Raw genomic sequence first — 25,208 nt, 5'->3', positions numbered from 1 at the left:
TAACCTAAACAATATAGAATTACCTTACATAATTTCAGTGGTCTGCCGGAAAATCACAAAATAGGATCCTAGTTGGGCTACAGGGGAATAGTGGCATGTGTATATATAGTGCTGAAAAGTCCAAGCCTGTGACAGAAAACACTGTGAATATGCAAGTCATCATTTTTATCTGTATATTTTAGTAATAAGTAAGCAAACTACACCTAGAAACATTTTGATGAGTGTTTATTAACAAAATGCACTCAAGAATTAAGCTGGTGACGCCCTTACATTACATCTCAATAATAAAAACCCTTCGTGGAGTTACAACTGGCTCAATTAGTTCAAGACTTTGCTGGCTCCATATGTGGACTCACATATGTAAAGTAACAACCTAGGCAATCAACAGTTTTAAATGTGTGCTTGACAAAGAATAATAAACAGGTAACTACAGCTGGCTAAAAGACATAACATTTTATTCATTAATTAAAACAGAAAACATTTCATTCAATGTGACACAAAGTTAAAAATCATGCAGTATTGTATTGCAGGTGAAAACAATTTAAAAAAAATATACAATGAACAATAAATTCATGGACTAAATAAGACGAGTGGCGAAATTATTTGACTCTACGCGCGTTTCGGCGGCCAGCGCCTTCTTCCTGGAGTAGCCACGTGATATCTACAAATATAAAAACGTACATCAAACTCATATATTTATGTATACATAAAAATTACAGTCTGACATTTATCAGTTTGTCTTTTAGCAGCCGTTTTTAAGATAATATTACAATTTAAAAATACATCATTTTATTAAACATATAGATATATATTTCCTCAAACGTTGTCATTTCCTTACGGTTATTTTTCTCGATAAAGAGAATGAGTGATTAAAGATGTGATAGATGGGGAAGTTAGTATAGATATCTATCACGTCAGTTAGAACAATTGAGAATGTCTAAGTTCATGTGCTTGATTTAAATGTATAGTCAGATATGTTGATTCTACCCAAGAAATACATATATATATTTCTTCTTTCCCTCATTTGATATTTAATAAAGAATAATGTTGCTCTTTTTGATTACCTAAAGGTTAATGCATTTTGCAGTATTTATACTGCCCATTATCTTGATAGAAGGTACTTACTCCTAAATACAATTCCCTTTTCAAAAAAGCGATCAAATGCAGTTTAGTTGTCTGCTTCTTTTTGATAGTTATTAGCTGTCAGGATTCACCTAAATTTTCAGAGAAAAAGCGGAGGAGAAAGGTGCTATTTAATAATTTTTTCAATTAGTCCCGCTCTCTTTGATGATTTAAATATTTCATTCCTAGTATTTTTACCTAGATAGGGTTGACAGAGGATATTAAGCATCAGCCACCGGAGCCCTTCGTATGATTTATGATTTCGAGGTCTGCGGAGTTTCCAACTTGGCCTTTCACACAGTATCCTGGGATGCGAGTTTTCCTAGGATATGTCTGAAGAGGAAAGATAAAAGGATATTCCTTTTCAGAAGGTGATAGTGGGCCGATTATTTCTGAGCACTAGGCATCTGGGCTTCTGTAGTTATACTTCGTTTCACTCTTACCTATTCGTTAAAGTACTGTTCTTAAAAACCCGAATTAGTCTTCATTGTTTAGCGTGGTGATCAATCAGCAGGATTTTATATTTTTGGTGATTTCCTCCTTGCCTAAGAAAGAGGGGGCAATGTGGCGGTTAATTATCTATTTTTTTTGTCTCATAAGTCTAAGTTTCCCACTAATATTCAGCCATCTTACCTCTAGCGATGGATTCCTTTGTTTCTGAAGCTTCAATGAGTTAATATAGAGGTGCTGGATTAGATGATGAAAATTAAAAGATCTCCCTGTCTGGAAAACAAATATAGAGACAATAGGGTAGGATAATATACTATCTAATGATGGGTCGATTTAGAAGAGACTTGTCTCGGACGTTTTACTCTATTCTGGAAACTTACCTGATGATAGTCAGCAGGGCTCGATACGTCCGGTGGCGAGATGGTTCGAAACGGCGGCTGCAAGCGCGGGAAAATAGTGAACCTGCGTTTGTTTTGGGTATTGGTATATATACCTGACTTGATTAGTTCTAACTATCAACACCTGATCTGTTTGTTGTTTCAGGGGTGGCGATATCTCCGCGGAGTTCGCGTAGTTTTAGCGGAGTTTTCTATTTGCCTCATTGATTGGTTGGATATGTCTCCATAGTTTTCTATGAGGTTGGGCGATTGGTTTTAGAAGCTACCAATAGTTTCTTTATATTTAGATGGATCGTCTTTTTACTATTATTAAATGTATTACTCTCTGTAGATTACGGGTATAAAACAAAAATATGTTTTTTTGTTTAAATGATTTATACGACCTTTAACAGATATCGTTCGCCGAATTTTTCAGAAATAGTAATAGTCGCCTTATTTCGAAAATTACATGATATTATTTTTCAATCGCGTATTGTTATGGTTCTTTATAACTGAGGGAGTCTTAATATATTTTATAAGGGAACAATAATCTCATTACGTGTTTGACAATGGGATTGCTGGATTATGCATCAGCTTTCTTGAGTGGTTACTTTCATATGTGCTGTTAAGTATGTGATACGTGATTGGATAGAACCTTTACATTCAGTTTTATGTGAATCATAGTGTGAAGGTAATATTTCTAGTATATGAAGGTTATATATTTTCTTCAGCAGATGTTCCATGTTATAAAGGTTGGGCTGTGGGACAAGTTCTCAGATTGGAGGTATTTATTTATTTATTTATTAGAGCATTTCAAAAAAACTCTCCAATGGTTGGTGATTCAACACTTATCGGATGAAAAGGATATGATACTGCCCCTATGTATTTTCAAAGGTCTTTTAGATTATAGTCTCTCCAGACGGAATTACAAGGCTTTACACTTTTCTATAGGAGATTTGAGAATTATTAAAAAATTATCAGGATGCGAGTTTTCCTAGGATATGTCTGAAGAGGAAAGATAAAAGGATATTCCTTTTCAGAAGGTGATAGTGGGCCGATTATTTCTGAGCACTAGGCATCTGGGCTTCTGTAGTTATACTTCGTTTCACTCTTACCTATTCGTTAAAGTACTGTTCTTAAAAACCCGAATTAGTCTTCATTGTTTAGCGTGGTGATCAATCAGCAGGATTTTATATTTTTGGTGATTTCCTCCTTGCCTAAGAAAGAGGGGGCAATGTGGCGGTTAATTATCTATTATTTTTTTTTTTGTCTCATAAGTCTAAGTTTCCCACTAATATTCAGCCATCTTACCTCTAGCGATGGATTCCTTTGTTTCTGAAGCTTCAATGAGTTAATATAGAGGTGCTGGATTAGATGATGAAAGTTAAAAGATCTCCCTGTCTGGAAAACAAGTATAGAGACAATAGGGTAGGATAATATACTATCTAATGATGGGTCGATTTAGAAGAGACTTGTCTCGGACGTTTTACTCTATTCTGGAAACTTACCTGATGATAGTCAGCAGGGCTCGATACGTCCGGTGGCGAGATGGTTCGAAACGGCGGCTGCAAGCGCGGGAAAATAGTGAACCTGCGTTTGTTTTGGGTATTGGTATATATACCTGACTTGATTGGTTCTAACTATCAACACCTGATCTGTTTGTTGTTTCAGGGGTGGCGATATCTCCGCGGAGTTCGCGTAGTTTTAGCGGAGTTTTCTATTTGCCTCATTGATTGGTTGGATATGTCTCCATAGTTTTCTATGAGGTTGGGCGATTGGTTTTAGAAGCTACCAATAGTTTCTTTATATTTAGATGGATCGTCTTTTTACTATTATTAAATGTATTACTCTCTGTAGATTACGGGTATAAAACAAAAATATGTTTTTTTGTTTAAATGATTTATACGCCCTTTAACAGATATCGTTCGCCGAATTTTTCAGAAATAGTAATAGTCGCCTTATTTCGAAAATTACATGATATTATTTTTCAATTGTGTATTGTTATGGTTCTTTATAACTGAGGGAGTCTTAATATATTTTATAAGGGAACAATAATCTCATTACGTGTTTGACAATGGGATTGCTGGATTATGCATCAGCTTTCTTGAGTGGTTACTTTCATATGTGCTGTTAAGTATGTGATACGTGATTGGATAGAACCTTTACATTCAGTTTTATGTGAATCATAGTGTGAAGGTAATATTTCTAGTATATGAAGGTTATATATTTTCTTCAGCAGATGTTCCATGTTATAAAGGTTGGGCTGTGGGACAAGTTCTCAGATTGGAGGTATTTATTTATTTATTTATTTATTAGAGCATTTCAAAAAAACTCTCCAATGGTTGGTGATTCAACACTTATCGGATGAAAAGGATATGATACTGCCCCTATGTATTTTCAAAGGTCTTTTAGATTATAGTCTCTCCAGACGGAATTACAAGGCTTTACACTTTTCTATAGGAGATTTGAGAATTATTAAAAAATTGACAAGTTTTATTTTAACTAATGTCATTGAGCTAGCACAATGGACACAAAACTATAGCCAGAGAAATGTATAATTGTAAATCAAGTAATGTGATTTACTTTATACTCTGTCCTTGCCAGCAAGGATACATAGGCGAAACGTCACGTAACATACAGACACGCCTAAATGAGCATCGCTCAGCTATTAGAACGAAGAAAACTGTATGCCCTATGGTAAAACATTTCATAGAGAAAGGACATAATGCAGAGGACTTTAAATGGAGGATCTTAGAGAAAATCCACACTGCTGACTCTAAGGGAGGCACCACTATCAGAAAGAAAAGAGAAGTCTTCTGGATTTTTGTTTTTAACACTTTTCGCCAAGGTCTAAACAATGAAATACCGTGGGAGCATGCTATTTGTTGAATACTGTACAAATAACTTTTATTTACAAAACCCTTTACTTAATATCCTCTAAACTGAGGATCTTGTAATAATTACTGTAACGACCACTAAAATAACTGCTAAATAACCCCCATGTAGCTATGATCCCAATATGGAACCATATTCCCCCCATAAAAATAAAAACAACACCAACTATAGGTCGCCACATTCTTTCTAGATAGCCTTCCTATAAATTGCTAGCTCAATGACATTAGTTAAAATAAAACTTGTCAATTTTTTAATAATTCTCAAATCTCCTATAGAAAAGTGTAAAGCCTTGTAATTCCGTCTGGAGAGACTATAATCTAAAAGACCTTTGAAAATACATAGGGGCAGTATCATATCCTTTTCATCCGATAAGTGTTGAATCACCAACCATTGGAGAGTTTTTTTGAAATGCTCTAATAAATAAATAAATAAATACCTCCAATCTGAGAACTTGTCCCACAGCCCAACCTTTATAACATGGAACATCTGCTGAAGAAAATATATAACCTTCATATACTAGAAATATTACCTTCACACTATGATTCACATAAAACTGAATGTAAAGGTTCTATCCAATCACGTATCACATACTTAACAGCACATATGAAAGTAACCACTCAAGAAAGCTGATGCATAATCCAGCAATCCCATTGTCAAACACGTAATGAGATTATTGTTCCCTTATAAAATATATTAAGACTCCCTCAGTTATAAAGAACCATAACAATACGCGATTGAAAAATAATATCATGTAATTTTCGAAATAAGGCGACTATTACTATTTCTGAAAAATTCGGCGAACGATATCTGTTAAAGGGCGTATAAATCATTTAAACAAAAAAACATATTTTTGTTTTATACCCGTAATCTACAGAGAGTAATACATTTAAAAATAGTAAAAAGACGATCCATCTAAATATAAAGAAACTATTGGTAGCTTCTAAAACCAATCGCCCAACCTCATAGAAAACTATGGAGACATATCCAACCAATCAATGAGGCAAATAGAAAACTCCGCTAAAACTCCGCGAACTCCGCGGAGATATCGCCACCCCTGAAACAACAAACAGATCAGGTGTTGATAGTTAGAACCAATCAAGTCAGGTATATATACCAATACCCAAAACAAACGCAGGTTCACTATTTTCCCGCGCTTGCAGCCGCCGTTTCGAACCATCTCGCCACCGGACGTATCGAGCCCTGCTGACTATCATCAGGTAAGTTTCCAGAATAGAGTAAAACGTCCGAGACAAGTCTCTTCTAAATCGACCCATCATTAGATAGTATATTATCCTACCCTATTGTCTCTATACTTGTTTTCCAGACAGGGAGATCTTTTAACTTTCATCATCTAATCCAGCACCTCTATATTAACTCATTGAAGCTTCAGAAACAAAGGAATCCATCGCTAGAGGTAAGATGGCTGAATATTAGTGGGAAACTTAGACTTATGAGACAAAAAAAATAGATAATTAACCGCCACATTGCCCCCTCTTTCTTAGGCAAGGAGGAAATCACCAAAAATATAAAATCCTGCTGATTGATCACCACGCTAAACAATGAAGACTAATTCGGGTTTTTAAGAACAGTACTTTAACGAATAGGTAAGAGTGAAACGAAGTATAACTACAGAAGCCCAGATGCCTAGTGCTCAGAAATAATCGGCCCACTATCACCTTCTGAAAAGGAATATCCTTTTATCTTTCCTCTTCAGACATATCCTAGGAAAACTCGCATCCCAGGATACTGTGTGAAAGGCCAAGTTGGAAACTCCGCAGACCTCGAAATCATACGAAGGGCTCCGGTGGCTGATGCTTAATATCCTCTGTCAACCCTATCTAGGTAAAAATACTAGGAATGAAATATTTAAATCATCAAAGAGAGCGGGACTAATTGAAAAAATTATTAAATAGCACCTTTCTCCTCCGCTTTTTCTCTGAAAATTTAGGTGAATCCTGACAGCTAATAACTATCAAAAAGAAGCAGACAACTAAACTGCATTTGATCGCTTTTTTGAAAAGGGAATTGTATTTAGGAGTAAGTACCTTCTATCAAGATAATGGGCAGTATAAATACTGCAAAATGCATTAACCTTTAGGTAATCAAAAAGAGCAACATTATTCTTTATTAAATATCAAATGAGGGAAAGAAGAAATATATATATGTATTTCTTGGGTAGAATCAACATATCTGACTATACATTTAAATCAAGCACATGAACTTAGACATTCTCAATTGTTCTAACTGACGTGATAGATATCTATACTAACTTCCCCATCTATCACATCTTTAATCACTCATTCTCTTTATCGAGAAAAATAACCGTAAGGAAATGACAACGTTTGAGGAAATATATATCTATATGTTTAATAAAATGATGTATTTTTAAATTGTAATATTATCTTAAAAACGGCTGCTAAAAGACAAACTGATAAATGTCAGACTGTAATTTTTATGTATACATAAATATATGAGTTTGATGTACGTTTTTATATTTGTAGATATCACGTGGCTACTCCAGGAAGAAGGCGCTGGCCGCCGAAACGCGCATAGAGTCAAATAATTTCGCCACTCGTCTTATTTAGTCCATGAATTTATTGTTCATTGTATATTTTTTTTAAATTGTTTTCACCTGCAATACAATACTGCATGATTTTTAACTTTGTGTCACATTGAATGAAATGTTTTCTGTTTTAATTAATGAATAAAATGTTATGTCTTTTAGCCAGCTGTAGTTACCTGTTTATTATTCTTTGTCAAGCACACATTTAAAACTGTTGATTGCCTAGGTTGTTACTTTACATATATATTGTTTTCCCTGACCTAGGAATCATATGATCCACACTCTCAGGGGGTCCTTGATAAATATACACAATCCCTATGTGGACTCAACATCCTGTGGGCAAATCACTAAATCTCCATGCGCCTAAAAACAAAACAAAAAATCTGACTGTGTAATGTAACTCCTAAAAAACAAAAGGTACAGATCCTGTTAAAAGACTCTAGTGATTATCAGGCATTGGTGGGAGACGGGTGAAGGAGACGGAGGAGATATCCTTCTACTCAGGGCTGCTGCTATCTGTCACTAGTGCAACCGGTGTAGCTGCGTTGGCACCAGGCGTGCAAGGTGAACACAACACACAGATTATCGGAAGAATTTGTTGGACATTTTATGTTTTTGTTTGATGAATTTGCTCATTGTAGATTTCAGATTTATTGTGGATTATGAGCTACTGAAAAAGGATCCCTGAAATGATCTCATAAGCCCCACCCCCCCCCCCCCCCGCGCTGAGCCCCTTCCCCTCCACACCACAGTCCTTGCAATAGAGTTTTGATTGAAGGGGCAACTTTAAAATATTTTGCTTTGGGGGTCTCAGAGCAAAAAGGTTGAAGACCTCTGGTTTAGGAGATGTTTAGTGACTCTTCTATTAATATATGGGAGCAACCAAGTGCCTAGCTACTGAGAGGCATAGCATGCCTGAAGGCTTGAAACTGGGTTCTGGGCAGTGGTCATCCTCAGTAGGCCAGTGATGGAACAGTCGCCCTGTGGAAAATCACTGCTTGCACGCTGACCGCTTTGAATCCTGTGGTTCTTGGGTGAAGTGCGGCAGCATCTCTTGACACTCTGGAAATGAATGAACACGGGGAATCTCTTCTGATGCTTTGCAAACATTCTCTTGCGTTTTTACTACTCCCAGGCTACACAAACCTTAGAAGTTGAATCTCTGTATCCTACAAAGATGGCTGCCTGTCTAGCCACAGCTCTTCTTATATTTTATTATTACTGTGTCTTATCATGAGTTGGTCCCAAATGTGACTGTGAGACTCATCAAATATGGAGTTTACTGGTCAACTGATTCTCCTTGTCTCTGGCACATGAAATAATTTTTTTTAGCTTTGTAGTGTAACATTTTCTTTCCTCCCACCGTGAACCGCTAATTCACGTATGGCACTTTAAATCCTTTTGATGCACCCACTTGCCCCAGGTGGTTGAGTTGTCCTTTGTAAATGGTGGACTTGCATTATTGTTGTTGCGATACAGACATTTTGGGACAATGGGCACTACTTTAACCAGTACAATCAATGCCCAAGAAGCATTGGTAATGCATCAGTTTCGCCTATGTAATGAATAAAGAGCTGTTTTCATCAATCATCGTCAGGCAGAAGGAAAGAGCTCCCTGACAGATAATACGGGAGGGGAGAGGATGTGATGCAGGGGGTAAGCTGCTGACTGGAGAGATGGGGATCCCGGTTTGAGTCTTGGCAACATCCTGTGATTCTATGCAAATCACTTAGGGCCAGATGTAGGTCGGCAAATACCGGTCGGTAACGGCCGATTTCGGCCGTTACCGACCGGTATTTGCAAATGGAGATGTAGGGGCCTTAAAATTTACAGAATCTGTATATTTACCGAATTGGTAAAGTTACCGATTCGGTAAAATACCGATTCCGTAAATTTATCGAATCGGTAAATCAATATGTAGGTGGCGCTGAAAACAGTGCCGCAGGCCCTTACCGATTCGTTATTTACCATGTAATACTATTGCATGGTAAATAACGAATACCTGTGTACATGCACATCTGTGCATGACCACCCGTGCCATGTGGCACACATACATGCCCTAAGGGCATGTATGTGTGTCACATGGCACACAAGCCACAAACAGGGGTGTAACAGGGTGTCAAAGTGACACCCTGTCCCCCTTGGCAATTCGGTAATTCTACCGATTCTGTAATTACCGAATCGGTACTTGCCATTGAATCCTATGGGCTTCAAGGGCCATAGGAATCAATGACAAATACCGATTCTGTAATTTCAAAATCGGTAAATACCGAATCCTACCGATTCGGTATTTTTTACTGAAAAATTACCTACATTAGATTTACCGATTCATGAATACCGAATCGGTAAAATTCGGTATTTATGAATCGGTAAATCTAATTTACCTACATCGGGCCCTTAATCTCTCCGGTGATAAATTGTTACGTAAATATGCTGCAATAGTAAAAGGCAAACTTTATCAAAATGTAGTTCCACCAAAGCGGATGTTAACGGAAATGGAGGAAAGGTAAGTGGCACGCACAGAAACCAATGAGAAGCCAGGAAATAGAGGAGGCGGGATGTAAGTACCTTTTGAGTTTATATTAAAAACAATGGATTTCTCGCAGGCAAAACCTTAAAAAGACTTCAACACTTCGCCATGTTACAATAACACAACACCACAGTAAATCCTCAACAATCCAACACAGAACACAGAAAGACAAAACCACTTAGTCTACCACATTGGTATGAAAATACAACAAATGCACCACAACAAAACAACATCACAACACAATACACATCCATCCATGCAATGGACAATTCATTAACCATTTACTTAGACACATACCTACTAATCCATCCAGGTAATCGATCATTCACCTAATTGTTAACTCGTCACATTAACCTACTCACATCTTCACACAATCACACACTCGCTTGCCTGTCGATGAAGAACACCCCTATTGGCTTTGCTAATGCTAGAATTCTTGTGTTTGAGATCAGATTGCAATATAGCAAAATATTCCAGCCACATAAATAAGAAAATACGTGGAGGTATACGAAGAACAATTATTTTTACCCAATAATTATCAACTCACCTGCGGTAATAAACAAGCCCGTGAAACAGGTTCTACCAAACAATACAATCTCGAGGAAATTAGACTTTTTGCCACAGTCGTTTTCTATTATTGTTCTTTCCCTGCGAACATAGGAGATAACAGTCAGTCATGCCAACATCAAGCAGCTGTCAGAAGGTGGTATGTCCCGCATGCATTCGTGTGCGTGGACCGCCGGTTAACGAGAAAAGGAGAAGCGTCATTGGTAAATGTGAACGCATTAAAAGACGAACAACAGCATCATGAAAATAGTTAATTTAATTTTCAGGCTTTTCTAAACGTATACGATGAAACCCATTAGACACAAATCAATAGACTCCGTTCTAATTCTCAGAAACGCACCATATATTGCCTTCAGTCTGGGTGAGAGCATGGAGTGTATCACCGATAGGATTACGTGACGTTTTGCCCTGTAAGCTTTTATTTGTGGCCTACTGTACTGTATAAGTCAGCCTTTTGGTTTATGAGCTGACTGCTGCGGCCTTCCAGGAAAATGTGTAACTTATCCCGAATGAACAGTGAGCTGGCACCAAAACGCTACAGGTGGCGGAAATGACATCACTCACACGTGACAACTATATCACAGGGCTCAGCCCTTGCCCATGCTTTGTTCCTCAACGGACTCCTATTTGCTGTTCAAGGATGAGGGTAAAGGTAGAAATGAAAGAAAGACTCAAGAAAACAGCCCTGCTTACTTTCTTACCTGCCACTGACCTGATGACCCTGGATCTCAGGGGTAGCAAAGGCAATTTCAAAGGGAGCAAAACACAGTCAGGAGTAGAAGTTGCATCCTCTAACTGCTGTCTATGATGGGATGCACTTTACACTAAAGGGGGTGGGGGTAAAAATAGATAGACATCTGCACCTGTAGGTTTCACGTCCTCCCATAGGTACGGATATCCGACTTTTAGGCAGTCACAAAACTTTTTAAGGTTATGCATGAAAATCCACACGAGTTGTATCTACCTAAGAAGGTTTTGTGAATATTTTTTTCATGTGAAAATATACAAGTGTAAATGTTCCCACATGAAAAAATACAGAGCAAGTGCAAACATATCCGTTACCATTTTTCATTTGCAATTCTATTTCAGGACAGGAGGCTCCGATTATGCTTAGTCTCATTTCTTTACTGACACATAGCAGCCAATCACATTACAGTAAAGAAAAAACAGAACAATACGTCACGTATGAACCCAGGGCAACCATAGAGTACACCCATAGTATATAAACAGTCTCAGAGGTAACCACTTCCTCTTTCTTTGCTGCTCCGCAGCCAGTTAAGTGCAAACTTGTTATTCTATTACTGTTTAACTTGTATTGTTGGTTAAATTCATACCGCTTTGTGCGCGCTGTGTGCTATTGCTTTAGCGTTTAATTCGCGCTCTTGCTGCCGTCTTGGTCGTTTATCATTTCCTCGGCCGGCGCATCGGTGGGAGCGTGTGTCACCTCCCGGGGTCGGGCACTTGCTGCCGTTTGTCCCGTATTTTGGTGGAGGGAGTTGGGGACTGTCCTGCCTCGCGCGCGTTCAGCGCGAGCAGACTCCTTGGCTGTCGGGCGAGCCGTGTGTCTGCGCATGCGCGACCTTTGTCCCTAAGGGCTTTTCCTCGCGCAGCTGTGTTTTTCTGTCAACACAGCGCCGGCTCTTGAACGCGTCTGTTGACGTATACGCCCACTGCCTGTCAGCTGGTCCCGTTCGACGCCGGAGCTTGGAAAAAGGGTCCCGGTTGTAAAATTGCATAGGCTTTGCCTAGAGTGGTGATTTTTTGGTCGGCAAGCCTCCCTCCACGCTTTATATCTTGTGTTCTGCGCAGTTTTTCCTGCTTCTCTTGCTGACCGTGAGGTTTTTCACTCCCTCAGACTGTGTCACTGACATACCAGATTCCTTGTCACCTGGTGGGCTGATTTACTACACTCCCCGTGTATCATGAGTGGCTCCTATCATTTTGAGGAGGAAGGTGACTTTGAGGAGGAGGGGTCTGACTTTTTTGAGCAGGACCTGGTTGAGGCACTGGACAAAGGGGTACAACTCTCTATGAATAGGGCAATGGCTCGCGCCATTACACCCCTGAAGCGCCATTTGACGCAATATGCGCAACAGCAAGGTTGGCTTCCCTCCAAGAAGTCCTCATCTCCTGGTAATCCCCATTCTTCGGACTTTCGGAAGTTGGCTCGGTCATTGTCCTCTAAATCCAAGGCTGTCCCTGTACTGGTGGAGAGCGACGACCATGATGCTTCCTCCTCCTCGTCGGAGGTTTTGCCTCCTCCTCCCAAAAAACGTAAATGCAAAGAACATTTTGTGGACGCCTCCTCTCGGCCTCCTGTTTTAACTTTTGAGCCCGAGGATATTGTGCACCCGAATTCTTCCGCCTGGCTTCCTTCCCCGGCTGTGGCTGAATATGTTCAGCAGTATATCAGGCACCCTTTTGATAAAGATGTACGAGCGCGTCTTCGCTCAGAGTGTCCGCGGCCAGATTTGGCGGACAACCTGGCGGACACGCCGGAGGTCGACCCTACCATTCTTACGTACATGACCAAATTTTCCAAGGACCCCAAAAAAGGTCTAGACCGTTCCTGGCGCGCTTGTCAGGATAAGGTTTTGGACCTCTTAGGTCCTATCACAAAAATGTTGGATCTAGGCTTCCGGGCCAAAGAAGCCTCCTCCACTGTCGACCCTGACGAGCTCATTCAGTGGGCACAGCGAGCCGTCTGTTTTTTAGGGAACGCCAACTGTGCCCTGTCAAGTGAACGCAGGCGTTCTATTCTTCTGAAACTGGACCCGAAATTGTCTGAACTTTCTTCATCTGAGGCAGGTGCTGCTGCTCAGGGTCTTCTTTTTGGTCAATCCTTTTTGAAAGAGCTCACCCATTTTGTCAGCACTTTTAGTAGTATTGACAAGGCACAGGCCACTTTAAAACGGGCCATGCGTCCGGTTTTTAACAAGGCCGGACGAAACTGGGGACGTTCGTCCGGCCGTGGTCAATACCAATCCACTCAACGTGGGAACCAGTCCCAGAAGGGAGGCCATCAGGATTCCGGTTATGCCCAGCGGTCTAACTTCTACCCTTCCAGGAAAGGACGTGGGCAGTTCAAGAAAGGAGGTTCAGGTGGCTACTCCGGCGGACGTCAAGATTCCGCCGCTTCAGGTGAGGCTTCTTCCTGCATGCAGTGTTGTTCTGGGGGGCAGGATCCGCCATTTTCTAGCCAATTGGCGCGCAATCTCAGGCGATGCTTGGGTGCTGGAAACAGTTCAGGGATTCAAAATCGAATTCTATCATCCCATTCACCAATCTCGTCCTCCCTTCCCTCTTCACTTCTCAAAGGAAAGTCAGGAGTTCATCACAGAGGAACTCAAGTCTCTGGTATTGAAGGGGGCCATTGTGCCGACAGTCCGTCATCCGCAGGGCTTTGCCAGCTCGATCTTTCTGGTGGACAAGAAGGGAGGAGGTTCACGGTTGGTCCTCAATCTGAAGGACTTCAATGCGGGGGTAGTTTACAGACACTTCAAGATGGAGGGTATCCATCTGTTGAGGGACCTCTTGAGGGAACGGGATTGGATGGTTCGTTTGGACCTCAAAGATGCTTATCTTTCGGTCCCGATCTTCCATCCACATCGCCGTTTTCTGCAGTTTCAGTGGCAGGGGACTTGGTATCAATACCAAGTCCTTCCCTTCGGCCTTTCGTCGGCACCGTGGTGCTTCACGAAGCTGTTACGTCCTGTAGTGGAATCGCTCCGCAGTCGTGGGGTTCGTTTGATCATTTATTTGGACGACATCCTCCTTCTGGCGGATTGTCCGGTCCGACTAATGACTCATCTGGACTGGACCATAGACCTTCTCCAGTCCCTCGGATTTCTGGTGAATGTTCCCAAATCTGTTCTTCATCCTTCTCAGGTCATCGATTTCTTGGGGTTCAGAGTCAACTCCATCACTTGTCAGCTGCTGCTGCCCCAGCAGAAGATTCGCTATATCAAGAAAGAATTGAATTCCATTATCTCGAGTCCGACTGTGTCATTGAGGTTGTTAGCACGAGTAGTCGGGCTTCTGGCGTCTTCCCTGCAAGCAATATTTCCAGCGCCGCTACATTATCGGGCCCTTCAGCGCCTAAAGATCCAGCATCTGCAGCGGGGCCTCCGGTATTCCGATTTGATACCTCTCTCGGAGGAGGCCAAGCTGGAGATGCAATGGTGGTTGGATCACATGGAGGCCTGGAACGGCAGAGCCCTCTTCGGCTCCTCCCCGGAGATTGTGATCGAATCGGATGCCAGTCGTTGGGGCTGGGGAGCCCGTTGCGGTCCGGTCTCGACGGGGGACGGTGGTCTCCGCGGGAACTTTCGCTCCACATCAACTGTTTGGAGTTGCTAGCGGGGTCATTTGCGATCAAATGCCTGTCGCCTCTTCAATCCCACTGTTGCATCCTTCTCCGGATGGACAATGTCTCCGCAGTGCGTTACATCAACAAGCTGGGGGGAACTCGGTCGCGATTGTTGGCGGAGATTGCCAAGGAGTTCTGGCATTATTGCCTCCAACACAAGATCACTGTTATTGCAGAGTACCTTCCCGGGTCTCGCAATATAGTGGCGGACTGGAACTCCAGACATCTGAGGGACTTCAGCGACTGGAGACTCCACCCCAGGGTGTTTCGCCAACTGCTTCGCAACTGGGGTCCGTGTCTGATCGACCTCTTTGCGTCCCGGCTCAACGCCCAACTTCCCCAGTTCTTCAGCTGGCGACCGGATCCGGAGGCTCTTGCCACCGATGCTTTCCTTCAGACGTGGCCGACATCCCTCTGTTATGCGTTTCCCCCATTTTTGATGCTCCCGAGGGTTCTGGCCTACGTGACGCGCTTTCAGGCGGAATTGATTCTGATTGCCCCTCTCTGGAGGGCTCAACCGTGGTTCCCTGTTCTTCTAGAGATGGCATGCGACCTGCCCTTTCTTCTTCCTCAGAGAGCGAATCTCCTTCTAGATCCATTGCAGAATCCGCATCCCCTGGTTCAGTCAGGCTCCCTCCTTCTCCTGGCGTGGCGAATTTCGGGGAACGTTGGACGGTGCCAGGCCTTTCTGAGGACGCTGCCAGATTCCTCAGCAATGCCTGGGCCCCTAACACTCACAAGCGCTACAGAAGTTCCTGGAAACGTTGGAGTGATTGGTGTGCTCAACGGAAAGTTGATCCCACATCGGCTGATATCTCTTTGATATGCAATTTTTTGTCCTCTCTGTCCTCCTCTTCGGGTTTGGCTTATTACACAGTCAACAATTTCCGTTCCGCCATCTCGGCGGGTCATCTTCCTGTCGATGGCAAGCCAGTTGGGGAACATCATCTCGTAGCCAAAATACTGAAAGGTATTCGTATGGCTACTCCTCCTAAGCCTAAATATGTTTCCCTATGGGATGTTTCTGTGGTACTACGTTTTCTAGAAGCTTGGCCGGTTAATTCCTTATTATCTCGTAAGCAACTTTCAGCCAAGCTTACTATGTTACTGTGTTTGCTTTCCTGCAAACGCATTTCTGACGTCCGCGCTCTAGATCTAGCGGGTCGTAGTTTCACGCCTGAGGGTGTTTCCTTTCGCCTTTCCCGGCGCACAAAAACTAACACGGAGGTCATTTCGTATCCTTCATTTCCGGCTCGACCCAACCTTTGTGTGGTTCAATGCCTTAAGGAGTATGAGGTGAGTACTTCTCTTCATCGATCTGATATGCAGGGTCAATTGTTGATTGCTTTGCAAAAACCCTTTCGTCCCGTTGCTCCAGCCACTTTGGCCCGTTGGGTAAGATGGCTTATGGAGGAAGCGGGCATTGATGTTTCTGTTTTTGGTGCTCACTCGGCTCGGGGAGCCATGGCCTCTAAGGCTTTTTCATTGGGGGTCTCTTTATGTGACATTATGAAAGCGGCTGATTGGTCCTCAGATTCAGTGTTTAAGACATTTTATTTCAAGCCTGTTCCTACTGTTGCTTCTGTTGTGGTGGATGAGCTTTAAACAAGCATAATCGGAGCCTCCTGTCCTGAAATAGAATTCAAAATTTGCTAACATTCGTGACAAGAATTTTCAATTCTATTAAGGACAAGGAGGCGAGGATTATCCCACCCTTTGTATATGCATATATCTATTATATTGTTACTATGCAATGCTTCATAGTTCTTTCCTGATGAAATGTACTGAATGCTTTAATTTTTGCTCTACCCACCCTTTATTTGCTCATGATTACACAGGATGTGTATTACGGCTTTGTGTCTCTTTTCAGGCTCTGATCCCAAGTGAGGTTCCTCCGGATCCGCCATTGTGGAAGTTCTGCTGCGAGTTTCTACTCCTCGTGGGACTGCTTCTGTTCCTGTGGCTTTTGGAAGTTCCTCCTCCTCCTCGTTCGGATTTTGGCCCTTTCGGATGATGTTCTCCGTGGTTTTCTGATGTTCAATTGGTTCTTCCTACTGGATTTGGACAAAGAAAGAGGAAGTGGTTACCTCTGAGACTGTTTATATACTATGGGTGTACTCTATGGTTGCCCTGGGTTCATACGTGACGTATTGTTCTGTTTTTTCTTTACTGTAATGTGATTGGCTGCTATGTGTCAGTAAAGAAATGAGACTAAGCATAATCCTCGCCTCCTTGTCCTTAATAGAATTGAAAATTCTTGTCACGAATGTTAGCAAATTTTGAAGTGTAAGTCACACACACACAAATTGCTTTGTGAAGGAAGCCCAGAAAATTACCTGCCCCTCATGCTGCTACTTCAAGGGGATATCTGTGAATAGTTTCACAAAGTCTCAAACCCCAAGCAGGCACCATCTAACAAAAGAACTTACTAGAATGCTTATTGTCGGTGATTGTCAGAGATACAGAGTAGGATACAAAACAAAATATTTTTTTTCTTTAATATTCTGGCATTTTCCCGATCATAATCTCCAATCTATAAAAAAAAATGTAAATCTCAGTTTGCATACGTGTACACCTCTTAGAACGTTTTCTCTGCTTCACTGACATAACAAGCCTACATACTCGCAGATAATGTTTTCTTTATCTTCCCTGAGGTACAATGGTCACCTTCAACTATACGGCTATGGGCATACGCATCACAGCAAATCTCCATGCATAGTTGGAAAGCCACAGCCAAGTTGTACATGTTGAGCGATTTGTTACCCTGACTGCTTTATGTTGCTGCATAGAGGGTTAAAGTTATTGTCATATGTAAAAATACAATTTAAAAAAACAAGATTTTGGGGGAAATTACCAACTGTGGGTTTTCAACTTTTTTTGCAGAATTTACTGCCAGACACTCCCCTTGAGACACAACAACTGCTCTCCTAAGTGTGTAAACATAAGCTGCGAGCTACCTCCTGTTGTGAAAGATGCAACACACCAGAAGCCGAATGCATGCACTTGGCCTGGTTTTGCCTAGGAATGTATCACTTCTTTGGGGTAAAGTGTTCCAAGTCATTTCAGACATACCAGGGGTGTCCATTGCACCTTCTCCATATCTGACGTTGCTGGGGAGTGCTATACACATACCCTAAGGTGTTTGGCGGTTCATGTTGGTAGCCCTGTTCCTCGCTAAAAGGCGGGTGGCCGGTGTTTGGGGCGGGATAGCGCCCCTGGAAGTGGATAAGTGGTTAAAAGAGATGATATTCTGCAACAAGCAATTGTAGCTCTTATAATCCACAATTCCACTAGCGAATAGGCCCAAAAATATATGGGATACCCTACAAACCTATCTATTACATCATGATGTGACAGCATCATAAAGTGTCTGTGGAGTTGGATGAAGGACAATAGAAGGAGAGCCTGTCAGTGGAGCGCCAACTTGATCATCAGCGGTACCCTGGAGAAGAAGAACAGCAAAAATAATCAAATCTATCTAGACCTGGGATCTGTGGGATGTACAACTAGTGGTCAGGAGTGTGTTGTGGCAGGATTCATTCTTCAATAATCAAAGAAGGGAGAAAAATGCTTCGAGGGGTCCATCAGCTCCCAAAAGGTGTACTTATATAATCAAGATAGAGAGGACCATCACAATTATGATGCCAGAGTCTCACAGTTGTTGTACCGGAAACCCTCAAACCCTAATGGCCTCCAGCGGTATATATCATCTCCGCTGGGGCGAATGTTGTGGGTGGCATAATCATTGGGTTCCGCACCTGAGTACTCACTTCCCCAGTTGAGTTATCTGGTAAGTAACACTGGTGGAATCAGGAGATGTTTATTTTTTAACGTACGGCTCCCACCAGTCTTACTTACCAGACACTATAGATGGTAGGATTAACACCTGTGCAGGAAGTGCAATCTGATATTTCCCTTTTTCTGATTCTATTTGTAATCTATAATCACATTTTATACACTTAGTAGAGTGAGCAAACACAATATAAGGTTTTGGAATTGTTATTAAGTCAATAAAAAAAATACGACTAACAGCCATCTTTTTGTGTACATCGTGTATTACTTCACACATTTGCTTACGAAACAGTCAGTGATGTTGGTATTTCAAAATGCAAACAATGATTTTTGGTGCTTAACCCTTTCCTTGCTGCCGTCGGACATTGGCCGACGGCAGCACTACCTTCCCAGTGCTGCCGTCGGCCAATGGCCGACGCGGCCCCACCCGCGCACGGAAACGCCTGCACCGCGGCGGAATTACCGCCGCGGTTAACGGGTTAAAAACAGCACTAACTGCTGCAAAAATAAACCATCTACAGTAGCATATCACTCAAAATACGTAATATCGAGCTCAATAGCAACTTGTAGTTAATAAGCACAGATAAGAATAGCACAACAGCCAGCATCAGTTTGTGTTAAGGCATGTCCTCATGTATAAAGAATAAATTCAGTATAAGTGGTCGTGCGCACTGACTTTTACTGAATCGGTTTTAATTTTGTGAACTGACCTATGTTATAGTAGGTCGGTTCACAAATACAGAATGGTAGTGGGTCGCCATTTGACCTACCTCATCAATATTCATGAGTAAGTATACCAATTGCGACCCACTACGATTGGCCACCATCACAGGGATGGTGGACTGTTGGGGTCAGTGGACCACCATGTCTGTGATTTTGTTTTAATAAAAAAATCTTTTTTTTTTAAATGTAGCCAGGTTTCCCTAAAGGAAAAAGGGATACGTTTGAAAAAAAAACTGAAAAGTTACACAAACCTTTTTTACTAGGTCCCACCTGGTCTTAAAGAAACATTTCTGTCAACATTTTTGTCTTTTAGGAATCCCTTTTCCGTTTTCAAATGGGTTATTATTTCCTTTGAGTTGGTTGTTAAATATTAAAGTTTGGCGACCTGATTTTGGTCACAAAACTTTGAAACATACCAAAAGGAATCGATATTTGGAAGGGACGCCCTAAACACACCCCGTCCAAATACTAATTGTTATTGTTTCCTAAACCCAGTTAAAGATCTGAAAACCTTTCCTGAATTGTTCATTGGAACCTGTACACTTCAAAAAGTGTTTAAGGCATTGCAAACCCTCATATTTACCAAACTTGATTGTTTGCGAGCGTGAAAAAATTGTAAACTAGGGACAGTATCCCTTGGTGAGATGCCACAAGTTCACTTCGACTCCATCTCATCTGATAACACATTTTCCAGCCTGGGGATTTCCTTTTATGAATTACAGACCAAATTCCCAAATCCATTAGTCAGACAGAGTCAAGCTGTGTGCACTCTAAGGCTCCCATTTCAAGTAGACCTGCCCTTTCAGACCTCCAAGTTTCAAGTTTCATCTGGCAACTCTGGTTGCTGAAAGCATAGGAAATCCCAGGGGGAGCCATCAAACTCAGCTGCTATATTCCAGAATTGTCTGTTAATTGCTCATTTCTCAGCAGAACTTAAAGCTTCCCCTTAAAACCCCTGGCAACGACACACCACCATAGTTACCAGCGCCCCCGGTGTTGGTAACTCAATGGGAGGCTGAGTTTCCGAATGAACTATTGGGGCACTTGGAATAAGACAGTTGAATCTTCTATTTATTATATGTTTGTACAGCACTCTGAAACATGGCTAGTAAACAATGCACAGGACGGACTCCACTCCTTGAAATCATCAGCGGTATCGAGCGCTATATCAATGCAAACCCTTCCCTCTTTGGTACCAAGCGATATATAAATGCAAGCCCTTCCCGCTTCTATTCCTCCACTATCTTTTTCAATCCAAATAACAGACTCACATGTCCACCGCTAAAATAAATGTCATATTTCCCTATACTAAATCAACACTAATCCTTTTTGGGTTCCGAAGTAGTGTACTACTCGCCGAAATGTGCTTCGACCACTCGTCAGGGGTAGCAAGTGCTATGTAAATGAATTTACAATTAAAATGTAACAAAAGAAAGCACTTCCTAAAATCTTTCTCCAGCTTCATTTACCAGCCCGCAGGCCTTCAATACACAAAAGACTACCTCTTTAATCAATTTTTCCACAACCAAATTTCATTTTATCTTCAAACGAAAGCCATTTGTGGGTTGTAGGATCAATACCAACTGTTATATGACCACACACTGACTTCTATTACATTTTATCTCCAGATGAAAGCGTCAGGAGAGGTCCGTGCAGGTAAGAGCAAAGGGGTCGGGTTGGGGTGGGGTGAATTCGATAGACGGCGACGAGGAAAAATTATTATTTATTTAATTTTCCCTCGTCATCGTCTGTCGAATCCCGCCCAACCCAGCCCCACTGCCCCACCTCTCTTACCAGCACGGGCCGCTCCTGGAAAGCGTTTGAGGGTTGCAGGATCAACACCAACTGTCATGTAGGATGTGTAGGATATGACCACACACTGACTTCTATTTTATTTTATCTCCAGACAAAAGCCATTTGCGGGTTGTGTGATCAACACCAACTCTCATGTAGGATATGACCACACACTGACTTCTACCACATTTTGAATTCCTCTGACAATAACTTACTCTCACTTCTTGTGGATAACGAGTAAGCACAATCTACCTCAGTGAAGTCCTCAACTTTCACACTTCTCCGTGATCACCTCCTAATGACGCGGCCCCTCTCTGAATGCCTACTCATTCGCTATCCAAAACATTCTAAGGTCAGACATAACATATGCCAGAGAAAGTACATAGAAACTATTCAAACATTTGAAACTGAAGAAACAAGGGTTATTGTTTAGCCAATGCAACTGTGTTACTCAAGCTACTTCTGTTAGCAGTATCTTTATGAACTTAAGATCATTGTTCTGTGGTGTCTGTTCACCTGTAAAGAGCTCTGATGCTCAAGGGCTTTTTTGTGCTCCACAAAAACCTCTAAAGTTTAAAAAACAAATGGTCTTGGTTCTTTAATAAAACTGTAACAGTATGAACAGAGTTTTATGACTCTGCTTGGACATATTATACCCTTTTTTCCAGTAAAAAATCAGGTGTAATAGTAGGCCTAGAAAGTCTGGTCTGGTGCAGGGTTGCAGAAATACTTCTTGACCTTTCAAGTGGATTTTTGCACAGAGGGAAGAGTAGCCCAATGTGCAAAAGCAATTAATTTTTATCTTCGTGGACAAAACATATTTCCTGGTGCAGAAAGCTCAAGCCCCCCCCCCCCCCCCCAGCTGCACCAAGTCCGGGAGTGAGCGTTCTCATTTCCTCTCTGGAAGGGGAGTCACTGCAGACATAGCCTGGAGTAAATTTCTGACCATTTCTATAATAGGGTGGAGTCAGATTTTACTTAGTGAATACTCACTAACATATGTATTTCCAGGGGGGGCTCGTGCAGGTAAGAGCGGTGGGGTGGGGTGGGGGAGTCGACAGACGACGACAAAGTAAATTTAAATAAAAATAAAAAAACACTTACCTTGAAGCGAGCGAAAGGTAAGTGTTTTCGTTTTTTTAAATTTAAGTTTCCCTCACTGTCGTCTGTCGACTCCCACCCCACCACTCTTACCTGCACAGGCATTGTCGGTGGGCCTCTCAGTTTTCACAAACGTACAATTCTAACCACTCCTTGTAACGCCCACTTCCCAGCCCTTAAATTTGATTCACTACTGCAGGTTCTCAGCACTCGCAAGAAGGAAATCTGTACTAGTAAATGCACTTATGTCTGCTAGAAAACTTTTCGAAAACTCCTGTCAGGCATAAACGAGGCATTTTCAACAGTTAACATACGTTTATGCCCAAAAATACATTTGTGAGTCTGGCCCATTGATTTCAGATGAATTACTTGAATTAGTTCAAGTGAACCAAACCAAGACTATACTTCCCAGAATGCATCAACCTGTTCAATTAACGTTCTGGACTGGAACTAGGCTGTCAGGCAGCTAACCAGAGATTTCCTGGTAACCACACTCAAGAGACAGAAGGCAGTCATGGTGGTTGGAATGTAACCATTTACTTCATTCATGGAATGGACTGTCTTGCAATAAGCTGCCAGTTTTAACCATGCATGGGCTTTGACAGTGAATTAAAATAAAAATGGAAAAATGTTATTAGTGTTATTTAAAAGATATTTCATAGTTTGCTGCTGTACCTCAGCAGGATGGCACATTTGAAACTAGAGTGGGCAGATTTCTCCATGTCAACAGGACACTCTTCTATTCATGGACTTTGCTTTTAAATGTCATTGTTATCAGGCATTTTGGTCCACTTAGTTCAAGTAAAATGAACTAAGCCTACAACTCTGATATGGTAAATCAAAACCCCAAACTAGAAAGGCTGTGTCCCAATAACATGGAGTCTTCTGGTTACACTTAACATGACTGTCAGAACTGTCAAGAGAAAGAACATCTCTACTCTTCCTTCTAGCTGCTAACTTGTTTACCCAATGACACAAAGAAATGTAAATGATTAAGTCTTGCCAATCAGACAGTGCAAGTTGTCTGTTGGTGTAAAGGCCTAATGTCAGCTAAAGTTGATCTTAGAGCCCATCCATCGTTCACCATTGGCTGGCTTTATTGTCACTCTGATTTGCTTGTTTTTTATTCATCAACTTATGTGGGCTTTACTACTTCTTCTTCTGTTTGTTCCTCCCCTGAAGGGTGGATGCATTACTTGTGTCCTTCCACCGCTCACTTTTGTAGCACTACCTTTTTCTTTTTAATTAAGCACTCCACAAGAGTGCATGTGTTTCCCAGCTGTCTCCCTTGTGGAATGCTCCCCCCCCCACCCCCCCTTGCTGCCCTCCATGTTGCTCTCCTTTGCCGATGTGCTTATCCCAAACCCTCGATAGTGTGTTAGCCCTCATGTGCTAGCCTCTCCGTGTTCCTTTCTCAGCTTCCCTCCAACAGCTCCTTGTACCGCTTTCAAATCCACGCGCTTCTCTTCACTGTGCGTTCCTCTCGCTGCCCCTCACATGGTTGCCCCACCCTCGCTCTCAATATTGCTTCTGCCCCCATGTTGCTTCCCCCGCTCCTTTATTGCTTCCTTCCCCACAGGGCCCCCATTCCTTCCCCTACCACCGCCCCCAACTGAAAAAAATGCGTTTGAGTTACTTTTTTGTATTTTTTTTATTTACCAATCCAACACTGGATGGCTAAGTAAAAGAAATACTTGATCATTTTGTAGGTGAGCATAGTGCTTAATTTGTAAAAAATAAATGTGTACCTGAGCTCAAGGATTTACTAAGAAGACTGCGTCCGCCACTGTTGAAGGCTTGAGTGATAAATACTAAGGCTGCATAGTTTTGATTCCACCTCATGCCTCTTTCATCCACCACCAGAGACTCCCAGACCCTTTATCTCACTCTTTCGGGCTCCTTTTCATCTCTGCTTTATGAGTCATTTTTTTCTGTCTTTCCCTCCCTCCCTCTTTCAATCCATTTGTATTTTTTCTCTCTCTTGCTCTGAGTCAGTCTGGTGAAATAAAATAAGTGCTGGTCCCCAAAAATGAGGGCCGGTGGGCCCCACCTGCAACCACCGGCTCCAATTAAGCACTGGTACCACACACGTGTGTTGCATGTGCCTTCAAAATAATGTAGGCAGGCGGGTCACAGAGCCTTTTTTTTTGTTTACTCTTTATCCATGCTGCACAGTATAGGGGATGCTCTGTGGCATCGCTAAAACGGTTAGCAGAGCGAATAGGTCCCAAAGGCCAGACCTATTGGCTTTGCCAATGCTTGTTAGCCTGAAGCTCAGTCTTCTAGGTGTGGTGAAACTGAAGCCAAGAATGTTAACAGGGACCGTTATGCTTTGGGGAATCTTAAGATTTCATGTTTGGAAACGAAAAATAGCAGAAAAAAACCTCTAAAAGTTAAGATTTAAAGCACACACTGGTTGATACTCATTTACATTCTGAACTGCAGCCAGTCGTTGGATACAGGGACGTGCGGCACCTCAGACAGCATCATTTCTGCAGCAGAGACATTCAAAACGTGACATAAGCTCAACTTCTCTCAAGCCGAGCATCCACCGACTGAAATAAAAGAAGCGCGCGCAAGGATACAGTACCGAAGCGGGCTCTCAAACCCCAGCTGAGGAGAGGTTCACAACGTTGATGCAGACATTCTCCCTCACAGCCTTCTTTACAGCACAGCCTTACATACGGCACTTCCCAGCTACAGACTCCCGGGAGGGACAAAGTACGAGAGGGTTTCTATGGAAACCAGACAGGACAAACGGCCCACGCAAAAACGAGCATTGGTAAAGGCAACAGAACTAGTTTTAAAGGAATATGGTAATCTGATACGAACCATCACAAATAAATAGCTTGGGAACTTCATATGTGGTTGTGTGGAAGCAAAGGACTGTGGAACAATATTAGAGAAAGTTGAAAGGTCAGGTGA

The 25,208-nt window shown here is 41.9% G+C and overlaps 1 protein-coding gene across 2 annotated transcripts in view; it reads right to left on the bottom strand.

Annotated features, from left to right (window-relative positions):
- Window positions 1-24,992, bottom strand: part of ZMAT3 (zinc finger matrin-type 3) — a 60,587-nt gene extending 35,595 nt beyond the window's left edge. The window contains exons 1-2 of one of the 2 annotated variants that reach the window (XM_086944937.1): window positions 24,874-24,992; window positions 10,485-10,585 (exon numbers count right to left, since the gene is read on the bottom strand). The gene's annotated coding sequence lies outside the window, so the exon portion shown is untranslated. The remainder of the gene's footprint in view (window positions 1-10,484; window positions 10,586-24,873) is intronic. The other variant, XM_086944938.1, reaches the window with a different exon arrangement.
- Between the last annotated feature and the right edge of the window lie 216 nt (window positions 24,993-25,208).

The sequence above is a fragment of the Lissotriton vulgaris genome, chromosome 11 (assembly GCF_964263255.1).
Source record: "Lissotriton vulgaris chromosome 11, aLisVul1.2, whole genome shotgun sequence".
Lineage (NCBI taxonomy): Eukaryota > Metazoa > Chordata > Amphibia > Caudata > Salamandridae > Lissotriton > Lissotriton vulgaris.
The sequence above is the reverse complement of the archived record's forward strand: the minus strand, read 5'-3'. Positions and strand labels throughout refer to the sequence as shown.